The sequence below is a fragment of the Netta rufina genome, assembly GCF_964035555.1.
Source record: "Netta rufina genome assembly, chromosome: 1".
Lineage (NCBI taxonomy): Eukaryota > Metazoa > Chordata > Aves > Anseriformes > Anatidae > Netta > Netta rufina.
The window spans coordinates 17,306,910-17,320,172 of record NC_140123.1 but is presented as its reverse complement, the minus strand read 5'-3'; the positions used below and the strand labels follow the sequence as shown (position 1 = coordinate 17,320,172).

General features: G+C 40.6%; 1 protein-coding gene across 1 annotated transcript in view; it reads left to right on the top strand.

The window, feature by feature from the left end:
• Window positions 1-10,980: 10,980 nt before the first annotated feature.
• The window catches only part of ALKBH8 (alkB homolog 8, tRNA methyltransferase), a gene marked incomplete at its 3' end in the record, with an annotated part of 47,008 nt that continues 44,725 nt past the window's right edge, over window positions 10,981-13,263 (top strand). The window contains exon 1 of the mRNA XM_084285545.1: window positions 10,981-11,119. The remainder of the gene's footprint in view (window positions 11,120-13,263) is intronic.

Here is a 13,263-nt window from a genome sequence, read left to right as displayed (position 1 = left end):
ATTGATAAAGAGCATGCATGCCATGCCCTTGTGAAGAACCTGCTGTGTTTTGACACCACACAGTGCTTTTCCCAGAAGTGCCACCCAAGCATTATTAAATGCACCATAAGGAGCTACTCTTCAGCTAATGCTTTCATAGTATTATTTCATTTTGACAAATAAGATTTTGCACACTTTAGTAATACAGTGGCTAAATGCCCAAGCTGTATTTATATATATATATATATTTTTTTTACTTAAAACAGATAGGAGAAAGAATGTATTTTACCTAATGCTAGAATAGTCATAAAAATAGTAAGGAAAGATAAGAAAGGAATAAAAACAACCACTTATTTACATAAAGGACTTTCTTACCTCAGTTGTAAAAGCCAGTAGCCTAGATTATCATTCTATTTAGATTTTGCTCAGAATAAAACATGCTACTCTCAGCATAAGTTAAGACCTTTTCAGGCTACTTTTAATCCTCCTCAGCTGCCCCAGCCTGCAGAGGACCCTTTTGTCAGCTGGGAGGTGTTGGGGTGTGATGAACCACACCTTCGTCTTTAGTCCTGTTGCTAGCACTTTGCCTGGAACCTGTGGATCAGCTGAAAGTTTGTATTTTTTATTTCTTAGCGCTTGATCTTCTGGCTCTACTGAGATGGGTGTGATTTAAGAGCCTATAATATATTAGGCAATTGGTGACAGTGCTGTGCGTTTAAAAGAAAATTGCTGTAATGGAAGCATACTGCTAAGTAGAATGATACTCATGATATCAAAGGAACAATAGTGGATTAAGTACTGCAGGACCGACTGCTGTGTGTTTTTTATTACTTTGAGCTGATCAAACTTTTTTGCTTGTGGGGAAAAGCTCTGTATTAAAAAGTCTGTTTTCTCCTGGTGTTCTTGCCTACTGGAAGACAAGAAGGGTGATTTCAGCTAAAATAGCTATTTGCTGTCACTCTGTATGAAAATACATCACACCTCGTGTCATTTGGAACCCTGGGCTTTGCATGAAACTGCTGAATGTGGGCTTTAGAGCCCCATGAGAAATGACCAAATGCTGGTCTGTGGTGAACTGGAGGCTTTCCAAAGTCGCAAACAGATGACAAAGGAATGCTGTAATTACCAAGTCTGATGCTAGCGCTTCTGTCAAGATGTTGAAGGAAGAATCAAGCTCAGATTACCCAGGGTATAGGATGGCATCACGCAAACTGTGTCTTCTGGGAGGTGTCATATGGTTCAGGTGACCAGGACACTCATGTAAAAATACAGACAGGAGGACAACATTCGTCTGAGCACAGCTTACCGCAGTTTTCTGCACACGCGCATTTGGGTGTAAGCTCCCTGCCAAATAAAAAGTACAGTAAGGGGGAGGAATCTGAAGTTTGGGAGGCTGCTAGTGGGAGCAGAAATCGCAAGAGAGGTAGTGAAAGGTGCCAATAGTAAATTGTTTTCTGTACCACGTATGCAGGACAGGTGCTCCCAGTACAGTTCTTCCTCCTATATCATTATAGCCAGAAACTTTTGTACATCTGCCTGAAGCTTTATGGTTTTCTTTTAATAAATAAAATGAAATATAAGAGGAAAAGGGGAAACAGGCCCCTAGGGGATTCATACAAATCAGAAACAGAACTAAATATCTCCAAATTTGCTTATAAGTAAGAATTATAGCACTTTTGGAGCCTTTCATCTTAGGATACTCATGTGCTAATTGGGCTAGCATCTCTCTTGTATGTCTGATACTGCACAACATATCTACAAACCTTTTGATCTTATTCTGCATAATCATGGCATATCCTTGCTGGGATTTACTGGGTGAGGTCTGGGGTTTGTAGTTCATTCCTCCCCTCTCCAAACAGTGCCCAGGTAATGGCCATGATCCCAAATTATGTGATGCAGTAAGGGATTCCCCTCTTTGGTCTGCATGGAAATTCAAGTACGTGCTGAATCCATTCCTGGGACAGTGTCCTGTGCAACTGACAGATGTATGGGGACTTTCCTGCAGATATTCTCCCCCAAAATGCATTCCTACAAGTGAGCTGCAGAAAACTATAGAAATATGTTGTAAAGAACTAACCTGCTGTGGTGAAGAGAATAGTAGGATGACAAAATATGTTTTCAATCCTTACCATCTATAGTTTTGTTTGCTTAAGAAATCTGGTTCCCCAAATTAAGAACTATTTTCTTACTGTGTGTTAAATCATTGCAATATTTGAAATTTGTGTCAATGTTCTGCTTTGAAATATTGACCAGCTGGCAGCTCTTTGTGCCTAGCTCAGGACAATCATCAAACACAGAAATGTCCTGAGATGGTGTATTGCATGGCTCTTCTGCATTGATATTATTGCAACCACAGCACTTTACACACAACCTTCACAATCATTTCTTAAACCTCTCTCCTAGATATGTTGTTTATTTACAGTGCTATACTTCATTTCTCTTGTATTCTTTCACAAAAGATGCTGTAAAGTTTAACATGGGAGACAATAGCAAAAGCATGTAGATGATGGTAAGAAGAGAGATGAAGTGTGTCAGGTTTACTCATATGGCCTTTAGAGAGATGACAGCTAAGTGAGGCAGGCAGTATGCTCATTTAGCTTACTCGTCTCTTGAAGCAAAGAATTCTACCAGAAAGGGCTTTGTCTTCGTATGAATTAAGAGCATTTAATGTCATTATGTTTTAACTTAAATCAGTGTTTGATATTTTCACATAGAAATAGTAAGAAAGAAAAAAAAAGACAAGAATTTCAATTATTATATGCTAAAAGTGCTTGCATTTTTATCCTAATAAAAGTGAACAATCTTGAATATGCTGATTAGTGTCAGACTGTGTCCTAATCTTCTTCATTAAGATCCGTACCAACGATATTATACATGTTTGAATAAGAAAGAACTGTAGTTATAATAAAGAATTTCTTTGAAAACAAATTTTGATCAAGGGAAAAGAAGAGACACGAACGTTCTTTATCTATTCTTCTTTTCCTGTATCCTCTGCAGTTAAGCAGATCCATACTCTGAATGCACATGCTGCATTTCTTTCAAGGATTACAAGGTGTTACACAAGCAATGATTCATAAAGATTCACAACCCTTGGTGAGTTGGGTAAATATTTATTCAAATGTCATATAGACTGACAAACTGAGTCACAGAGAAGTGATGTTTGACAAAAAATCCACTAATTTTGGATGAATCAATTTTTTTGTCCTATCCAGTTGAAACGCTTGCAACTTCCGTTTTTTTTCACATGTTGAATATGTGTACGGACCCAGAGAAGTCAATGAAGGCTGGATTACAAGAGCAAGCAAGTGGAGTGACCCAAATAACTGTTCATGATTCAGAATTTTAACTTAAATTCCTTTGCTTATGGTTGCACAGCTATTCTTCCAGATAAAGCAAATCTATTGCATGAGCAAGAGCTAATGAGACCTTCTGAGATGATGCCTGGAAGGGGCTGAAAGTATAGAGTCGCAGCCCATGGAACAGATTGCAGTATTTTCTTCAGTCCTGTTGAAGAACTGAGGATTTGACTTAGGGAATTGCAAAAAACTTGAGAAATCTTAATATTATTTAGTTATGTGTAAACACTATGCATTTAAAAATTAGCTTTGCAGATTGTGTCTGGACTGCAAGCACTGTGTCCTTAAAAATGCATTGACTGCTGAAATAGGCGTATTCACTGCCTGATATTCTGTGATTGTCTTTATCTTACATTTATACCCTGAAGGATAACCGTAAGAATAGTGGTCTCCAGGTACGCAAGAAAGCAGACTGCCTACCTAGTATAGATATATATCAGGGAGGATCCCTGTGTAGAGTTGTTTTCTGAGCACCTACTAAATCCTAATTGCTTGTGACAGAACTGGGTTTTGCCAGGTTAGTGTAAGATTTTGACTGTAGGGCTAGAAGAGAATAATACAATTCAACTAGTAATTCCAGAAAATAATGCTTCCTGTCTCATTATAGGGAACAGGTGTAAAGAGCAAGAAGAGAATGTAAAGTATGTGCAGGCTTTGAAGAAGAGACGATCATTTTCAGCCTTTGTGCTTTGAATCTAACATGACTTTCAAGGCTAAACTAAAAGATGTGTTGGTGTGTTCAATAATTTGGAGGGAGATTGATATTTTGTATGTTTCTTTCAGTACTTCATATTATTCTTCTACACATTCTGACACCCTAGAAATTATACTAGACTAGCACAAGATAATCTTCCCCAGACTTTGCCTGAATTGCAAAGAAAAAGTCATCTGGGCAATGAAAGCAGCACTCCTTGTTCAGCAGAGCCAACAGAGGACTCCGTTATTTTTTTTGGAGAAGTGGTTCTGAAAGTGATTTATGGATGTAATCATCTCCAAGCCTAAAGTAGATGGTCCATGGACATGTCATGTAGTACTGCAATTGTATTTTCAAATTAAAATATGATGATAAAGGTGTGTAGTGCCTGATGAGAAACTGGTAGTGGCTCATTGCTTCAAAGTGCACGAGGACTGCTGTTCTGGAGCAGTGGGAATGCCAGTAGTATTCTTACAGCAGAGGAGTCAAGGCTCTGGAAATGTTTAAAATTCTAAGTCTCCAAGATTGCTTATGGTCAGAGAAAACTCAGAAGATTAAAACTGAGGGCAAAATAATTGCCTACAGTGTGTGATTTGCTTAGTATCAGTGCATGTAGGATTTCAGAGGCAGGGTACCATTCGCTGAGAGGTTTTATGTAAGCAGAAAAAGCTGGCAGGAGACAGCATATCAGGAGCTGCACTGGGAGCTTTTAGTTGATCTTCATGGATATTATGCTTTCCACTAATTGTGTCTAGGGAATTTACATCTCTTAGAATCTTCCTTAAATCAAATGAGGAAACCCTCTATCAACATTTGTGTGCATATGTCAGGAACCTTGCAAGAGCTGGAGCTCTGTACTGGCAGTATTGATACTGAAAGGTCTTTAGACCTGTGGCATGCACATTGGAATTACAGTTGTTTCTGTCTTATGCCTTAAAGTTTAGAAGAATTTTCTGAGGTCTTTCCAGGAGAGGATCAAATATTTACTGTTCATTGAAGTCTCCAGAATTGTGCTCCCTGTTCTAGTGACATATCAATGATGATCCAGCAATGCAGGCACACCTTTGTAGTGTATCACAATCACTCAGGTTGGAAAAGACCTCCAAGATCATCTAGTCCAACCTATAATCTAGTACTGACAAGTCCACCACTAAACCATGCTACTAAGTTCTACATCTACATGTTTCTTGAAGACCTCCAGGAATGGGGACTCAGTATCTGGCTATGGAAGTTAAAATTTTCTCCCTGCCAAGTCTGATAACACATTTACATTGCATTAATGCAATCTCAATGTGTAGCAGAAGTGCTTGGTTTAGTTAACCTCTGCCCAATCCTAAACATTCATTGAGCTTTTACGTTCCCTGGCTGATGAGGTCTGTAGCTGTTCCAACGCAGCGCTGAGATCTGCCTGCTCAGAAACTCAGAGAAAGTTGTATCACTGTGTCAAAGAAACTTGCTGCACAGGAGGATGGTACCTCACAATGATGGAATTGAACATACCAATAATTTTGTGTTTATGACACAAATCATACAATGTTATTGTGAGATTTATGCTATGTAATGTATTTCTAAAAGTTCTGATACCCTGAGTCTAAAGATTTCAGGAAAAAATCAGCTTATATTAAAGGAAAGGGAAAACAAGTATTCAAGCACATATTATTTAATGTTCTGATTCTATTGAGAATAACATATTTTTGTTTGCTAGTATTTGAAAATCAAGATAAATCCTGCCTTCACTGTAATAACTGGCACAACCCCCATTGATTTTACCAGGGCCTAGATTTCTCCCTGTCTCTGTTCTTGGTCTTATGCAATCGCTAAAAGATTCTGAAAGTTATTTGGGGGTTGCTTTTCTTTGTTTAGAAAGAAATATGCAATCTAGCATTGAACAGCTCAAATACAGAATCAAAATGACATGCAGCACAGAGCCAGCCTTGCTATCTTCCTGAAAAATATAAGCCTTTGGCATTGCAGAGGTTTGTTATGGAGAATTTTACTATTGTAAGCGGCAGCAGTAGCACATTTTGAATTTAGGTCAACAGACATTTGTCAAAGTCCCTCACTATTACATGAATGCTATCCTAAAACAATCCATCTGTGTCTCATCACTTACTATGGTACTCCTTTACAGTACCATACAGTACCCACTCTTGGGTGATTTTGAGCTAAGAGGTTTCTTATTTCTGTAACAAAATGTTATTCTGGAAAATATCCTATTTGTCATGATTCTTAAACTGCAGCTTCTTAAATCAAGAGATTTGATACAACAAATCCTGCTACCTTCCTGTGACATTCTTTTAATTGGCTTTGAAAATGATGGAAATCCAGTGTGATCACATTAGGCTAAAGCATGGCTTGGATTGCAGCAGTATCAAAGGGAGTGAGATTGTCTTTCCATAACCTGTGTTTTGTTGAAGGAAACAGAAGTGTTCTTATCTGTTTGCTTACTATCATATGAAGTGGATGGGGAATTAGAGAGAATAGGCAAATATGTCAAAGGTGAAACAGCTAACAGCATAGTGAATATTGTAATTTGCTCCTGGAATAAATCATAAGCATTTTATTCCTCACCTACAAGTAAGCGGGTACATTCTGCTTCAGAAGATGTTTCCTGATTATCAGTTATAAAAAATAAAATAAAATGAGACAAAGCCAAGTCTTTCTAACAGAGATTTTTTCTTGTTTAAGAAAAATATGAAATTAATTTGTTAATTAATTCCAAACTAGAATATGTAGTGAATTTTCAAAGCAAAATATTATTCTAAAACTGGATTTTTTTTAAAGAAAAAATGAGATTTCTCCCAAAGTGCTTTTTATCAGTGATTATATTAACATGAAATGCAAATGTGTTTGAATCCCTTCTTCTGTAAGCTATTTTGTGGGTTAGTCAGTGATGATATTGTTAACCATATGGAGATGTATTTTTACTTGTGGTCAATAAGCACGGTGTTATCTGTGGGAGGAATCTGTGCCCATGTTAGCTGGCATTAAAAGGGACTGCACAGCGCTTCAGGGCTTAAATTGTAAAGGAAATGGTGGTTCTGATTTGACCAAAATAAGCTTATATTAAGAAAAAAACAAACAAGCAAAACAACAACAACAACAACAAAACCACATGGCCATTTCTTAACTGTATTACTTTTAACTGGTGGAATTTTCTTATGTGCAAATGCTGTTTATAGAAGTTATATTGATATGCAAATTGATACATTTACAATGGAAAAACTGAAAGATTATTCCAATATGCATGCCGAATTCTTCACTACTGTTAATCATAAGGGGATATTTCAAGAAAAAAATTACACTATATGTCTCTTCTCCCCCAGAAAGCAATCCTGAAGAGAATGAAGCTGAATAAACCCAAACGATGGCTGGAGAACATAGGATTAGGCAGCTGCCAGAATCTCTTGGTTTGTGCTCTGAAATGTAACATCCCACTAAGTCTATGTTCTATTTCTTACCTACCAGCAGTGAGTCCCAGTGGAATAAAATACACATAGACAGCCAAGTACAAGAACTGAGAGCCCACACAGTCAGGGCTTTGAATTGGAATGTGGGCACTTGAGAGAAACAACCTTTGGGCAGGTATTTTCCACTTGTCAGAACAAATGGTAATGAAGTACAAACTGAATTCATTAAAATCATCCTTTCAGTGGTTTTTGGGTTGCATAGTTTCCAGGGCTGAGAGCCTCACAGAATATCCTTATAGAGACAGCAGCTGCTGGCACTGCGTGGTTGTTCTTTCCTCTGTTCATTCTGGCTTATAAAAAGACCAGGCAATGCTAATACTTAGTGTCTGCAAGGGTTAACAAGCTCCCCACCATACTCTCATTAGGTAGACATTTCATATCCATGCTGTATGTGTGAGAAAACTTAAGCATAAGATTTTTGCTATCACAATATCTCGTGAGGGTACACGTGGCCTGTGTGGGTCAAAGATGGAGAGTGATGTAGGGCCACGGACTGTGGTGGAAGGAAAGAAGTGTGGTGCCCTTTCTGACCAAATACTGTCTTCATGGGCTAGCAGATGTGCCTCATCAGCTTCATATCCTCGGTGTGCTTGTACTATGGGATAGCTTTGTCTGCAGCACAGGTCATGGTATATACCCCAAGCAAAACATACCTTTTTTCCTGGGTAAGCACAGCCCTACCGAACTATATGGGGAGAGTTTTTCTGAGTGTGGATCTGGGACAAAGTCATGGAGCTGGCTTCTGACTGCAGGTCTACAAGGCTCATTGGCTGCTTTGCATACCACCCACCTGGGAATCCCACATCAAATTGATCTTGAAAAAGGTTAAATACCCACAGAGGAGGTTGAGAGAGAGAAAAGAAACCAGCCTGGTAGTTAAATAGAGAAAAAAAAAATATGCAGTTTTTAGATAATAAGCTATAGTGAGAATAGAATGCTAATAGAAAAAAAAAGTAGGTAATGCTGAACTTCAGTGTTTTGAAGAAAAAAGGGGAAAGAGGTCATATTGTGGTGGTGGTGTAGCATGAGGCTAGATTAGTTGATGATGGCAGAGAAAAATGAAGGGAACAGAAAATTTAGGCATTTTCTCTCTGACTCAGGGGATGACTTTAAGGCATAGTGAGCTGTGCAGATACTTCCTTCAGCAAGGCACAGGTTGCTCAGCAGTGCAGATTTACTGAGCAGGCTTAGTGGGTTTACTCATGAGCAGAGAAGCGGTGTGGGGAAATACAAACATTGGCTTAGTCTACATGTGGCCTTAGCTTTACTGGGGTGTTTTTGCTTTCCTCTGCCTCCAGCCCAGAGCTTGCTAAAGGTCATTTGATCAGCGCTGTCTGCAGCGGTGGCCTCTGTGGGCACTGACATTACAGTTCTGGGTGATAGCTCTGTGCCAGGTTTTGGGGTTCCAGCTGTGGGTAGGGTATGCTGGATGGGTCTGCTCTGGTTTTTGTGTTTAACACTGTGTTTTGTGAAACAGAGTCCAGCATGAGGCCGAATGCTGCTGCTCCACTGGGGATGAGGGTTCAAATGTTGCCGTGCTTCTGCTGCCGTTTCAGAGTTAGAATTCATACACTGGAAGGAATTTATACACTGGAAGGAGGATGACGACGATGTTGTGCACTTCATTGATGAAAAAGAACCGTGAATCTTTGACAGGAGACAGAAGGAGAGGGCCGCGGCCACTCCCCTCCCTCCGCACACCGCCCAGCCTCCTGGTCCCCGACCACCGTGACACAGCCTTAGCCCACGCCAGCGCTCGGGAAAACCCATCAGAGAGCCCCGAGCACCACCGTTTAAGGGTTTCTTTTTTCACCCAGCAGTGTTTTTTGCCCAGGGAAGGGCTCCCTCAGGCTTCCCCAGCCGGCGGGCACCCGTCCCGCTGGGCGGGCTCAGGGCGGGGCGCCGCCATGTCGGCGGGCGGAGCGGTGGGGCTGCCTGCCCCAAGATGGCGGCCGCCAGCCAGGTACCGCGCGGCGCCGGCTGGGGAGAGGGGGGCAGCTCCCCAACGGAAAGGGGGGGCGGAAAAGCGTGCGCAGATCCTTGTTGTCATTACTTTTACTATTTTAAAAAATAGCTACTATTTTACTATTTTTCACACGTCCTCAGAGCCTGCAGATTTGAGGGAAATGGGTGGGAGGTTTAGGTGCTGGCTTTCAGTGGTGAAAAAGCGGTGGGGATACCGACGGGGATGCGCTGGCGCTTTCAGGTGTTTAGGGGCGATGCTGGAACATCCAGGTTTCCCCATGAATTGAATTTCATTTCCCCATTCCTGAATTTTATTTCTTCCACGAGTTTTGATGTGTGTATATATGCAGTGTCTGCCTACATTCGTGTTTCGGTTTCCGGGGAACAAACCCGACCCCAAACCACTAATAAGCTGCCGAACTTGATAAGTGGGCGCAGCGCTCCCCCCGCTGGCAGCAGCCGCTCAGCTCCGCACACAGCAGCGGCCCCCGGGTGGCTGCTAAACTTTAAATTAACCCCAGTTGTAATGTCAGACCGGTTACTGATGCTGTAACCTGAGCTAGAATTGCGAGGGAGGTTGTTTCGGTGTATTTGCTCCATGCTTTTTTGTTTTTCTACCCTTATAGTCATGTTGGGCTTTGTAAAGTGGGTCTGAGAAGCCACCAAATACGGGTATATACTTGCATACAATTACATACAACTGAGCATGGTTCCTTAAGTCTGGAATTGTGTCAGACTGTGGGGTTTTCTGGCTGCAGAACTGACTTCATGTAACTGACAAGGCAGAGAATTCAGGCTCAGTTCAGACAGATGGAGAGAGTGTTGTGCTGTCCCATTGAAGGCAGGTGGTGCTGTCTGAGATGTCTTCAGGGGTTGGAGACATCTGGGTGATGTTGACAGGCATTACACAGCATCTGGGGAAAGTCTGCAGCTTTTTGAGCAACAGCTCTGAGGACAGGCAGCATGGGTTGGGGCTTCTCCACCAGCTCTTTTGTTTAGGCTTCTGAGTTGTACCTTGCTTGGCCCTTGTATTGCTTAGTTCAGAGGTAGTGAAAGGATATAAAGTTGTCTTTCAGCTACGGTTTCTGTGCTAGCTTGTCAGGTATTGAGCCGTGACTTCTTAGTTTTTGCTTGGAATTTGTAAGGACCTTTTGTCTGAGGCCTGACTAAACTCAGAGTGGCTTTCCCCTGGGATTGGATGGAGTCACACAGTGTACGGAAGTGTAGATACTTTGTAAGAGGCCTGATCTGTTCAATTCCACATCCTCTTTTTCCATCTGGGTCTCTTATGTAGAGGCTTCCCAATAGTAATCTGTGTGGTCTGGGCAAAGTAGCTACATGCTTTTCCTTCTCAACCAGATTTGCATGGTTCCACAAAGTAAACCACCCCATGTTGTTACTGTTTCTGTAACCGTATCCCATCAAATAAAAGATGTCTCTATTATACTTTCTTTTAAAGTAACTTGAGGCTGCTTATCCCCACTGCTGAGAAGATGAGAACCTGCACATAGGCAGTCAGTGAAGTTACTGGCCTCCTTTCACCCAAGTGTGGCAAGGAAGGCTAGCAGGCCAAGCCATTTGGACCAAATATGTCGATTGGGCATCCTGTTCAGGGATGAGCTTGCTGAACAAGCCTGCAAATTGGATGAATCCTGGTAAGGGTGTTTGCTAACAAATTCAAAATGAAAAACAATCTTACAGAAGGATTGGTGTATATATATAACCAATTGAGATTTTCAGCCTCTACTCTTTACGTTTCTGAAGTCATAGGAAATTATGATTTCAGTAGTCTCCTTTTTCAGAAACTGTTCCCTGTTGCAGTTTATCACTAGGAAGATTTTCATATGTTATTTGTACGTTGCATGTTAGCATAGTTATGCTTGATTTAGCTCTGAGTAAGAAACTCTAAGAACTGGCAAAAGTCTCGTGGTGGTAGGATGGATCATGGTGCTTAGTAATTGATTAGTTTCTTTGTCATGCTCAGGAGTATGTTTAAATTTTATGTGGTCAGGATCTCTGTAAAAATTCAGTAATTCTATTTGGCCAGGAAGTCAGGGTTCAGACTGTTATGGCCATGCATGTACCATCTCAGAGTTGATAGTGGGAATGTGACGCAGTTTCAGGATAGGGCTATTAGAGCCTGCTATGCCAGTAACTTTCTAGGTTTGCCAGAAATTGTTAACTTCTTTGCCCATTGTTTTAATTCATTTGAGATTGCTGTAAAATTGGGTTTGGAAGTGGAAGAGGAAGGGTAGGAGAAAACCAACAAAAGTTGAGGAGACGCAAAAGACTGAATCTTCAGAAGTGTTTATTCTGCTCCTTTTTGGAATCTGTTATTACCTGCTGCTGCTCTCATCATTCTGATTCCCTTTAAAGAATATTTCTTTCAGTGCAGGCAATAGTTTTGCGTTTTGATGATGGTAATGCTGCAGCGGTCACAAGGAATATATACTTACATATCCTATGAGGCTCTTTAATATTTTTGTAACAATTTTACTAGCATATTTGCATTTGTTTGAAAGAAAACAGTTGCTAAGACTCAAAACAAAGTTACGTCAACTACTAGTGTGAAACTCTTTTTGACCTTTACCATTTTCCTGTAGCTCACTGTGATATTATCATGATTGTGTCTACAATTTAGATATCATGAACCAGGTATGAAGTCTTGCAAGCCAGAAGATATGCAAGTGGATGACAGACTGTGAAAGCAGCTGACACATTTAAATAAGTAAATATAACTGTGGATGATGTAACTTTTTTTTTCTTCAAACAAACAAAAAACTCCACAATGTTTTTTTGAGGTGAAGTGAAAATGAGGTGGAAAGTTTGTTATCAGTTCTACAGTAATAAAAGAGTGAGAAAGGACACAGCTGCAGTTTGATTGTCCAACTCTGTATAGTTAGGAGGATTTTGGGGAAAGAAGAGAAGAAATTCCTAAAACATGGGTAAGAGATAATGCTATAGAGAAAGAGAAGGAAAAAAAAAAAAGGCAAAATCTAGCCACGTCTGTGTCTGCAGCAGTCAGTGTCTTAAGGGAGGTCTGGACTGTTCCTCTGGGTTTGAAGGAAGTTTGAAGAAAGAAAGAAAAAGAAGCTAGGCTCAGGGGGGTGTAGGAAGCTGCTGTGTGATCTAAGTGATAGAACAGAAGTGGCAAAAGATGCAACAAAACCTGGAGAAGGCCAGTGAAGCGAGGTGGGGACTGGGCTCTTCTCCCAAGCAGCAAGTGACAACACGAGGGGAAATGACCTCGAGTTGTGCTGGTGTGTGTGTTAGGTTGGATATTGGGAGAAATTTCTTTATTGAAAGGGTTATGTGGCATTGGAATAGACTTTCCAAGGAAGCGGTCGAGTCACCATTGCTGGAGGTTTTCAAGAAACATGTAGATGTACAACTTGGTCTAGTGGTGGACTTGTCAGTACTAGCTTAAAGGTTGGACTAGATGATCTTGGAGGTCTTTTCCAACCTGAAAGATTCTATGATTGTATTCTGTGAAGAGGTTATGTTTCAGAAGCTTGCTGGCAGGTAGATGGTAAGTTGCCAATAAGTTCATTGTATTAATTGATGTACACAGTTTTCTGTTTTTTCTCATGACAAGTGTGTGATTTACTTAAGGTTTGGTCTTTGAAGGTGTGCTAAATGAGGTGTGGAGCATCGTGATTGCTAGTCCTTGAGCATCAATGTGTGCAAAAAAAAAGCAATTTTTACCAAACATTCACTTGGAAGTGGTAATTATGAAAAAGGAGGCTAAACAAGAACAGTACGTCTCCAGCTTAAGCAATCAGTAAGGCACTGACTAACT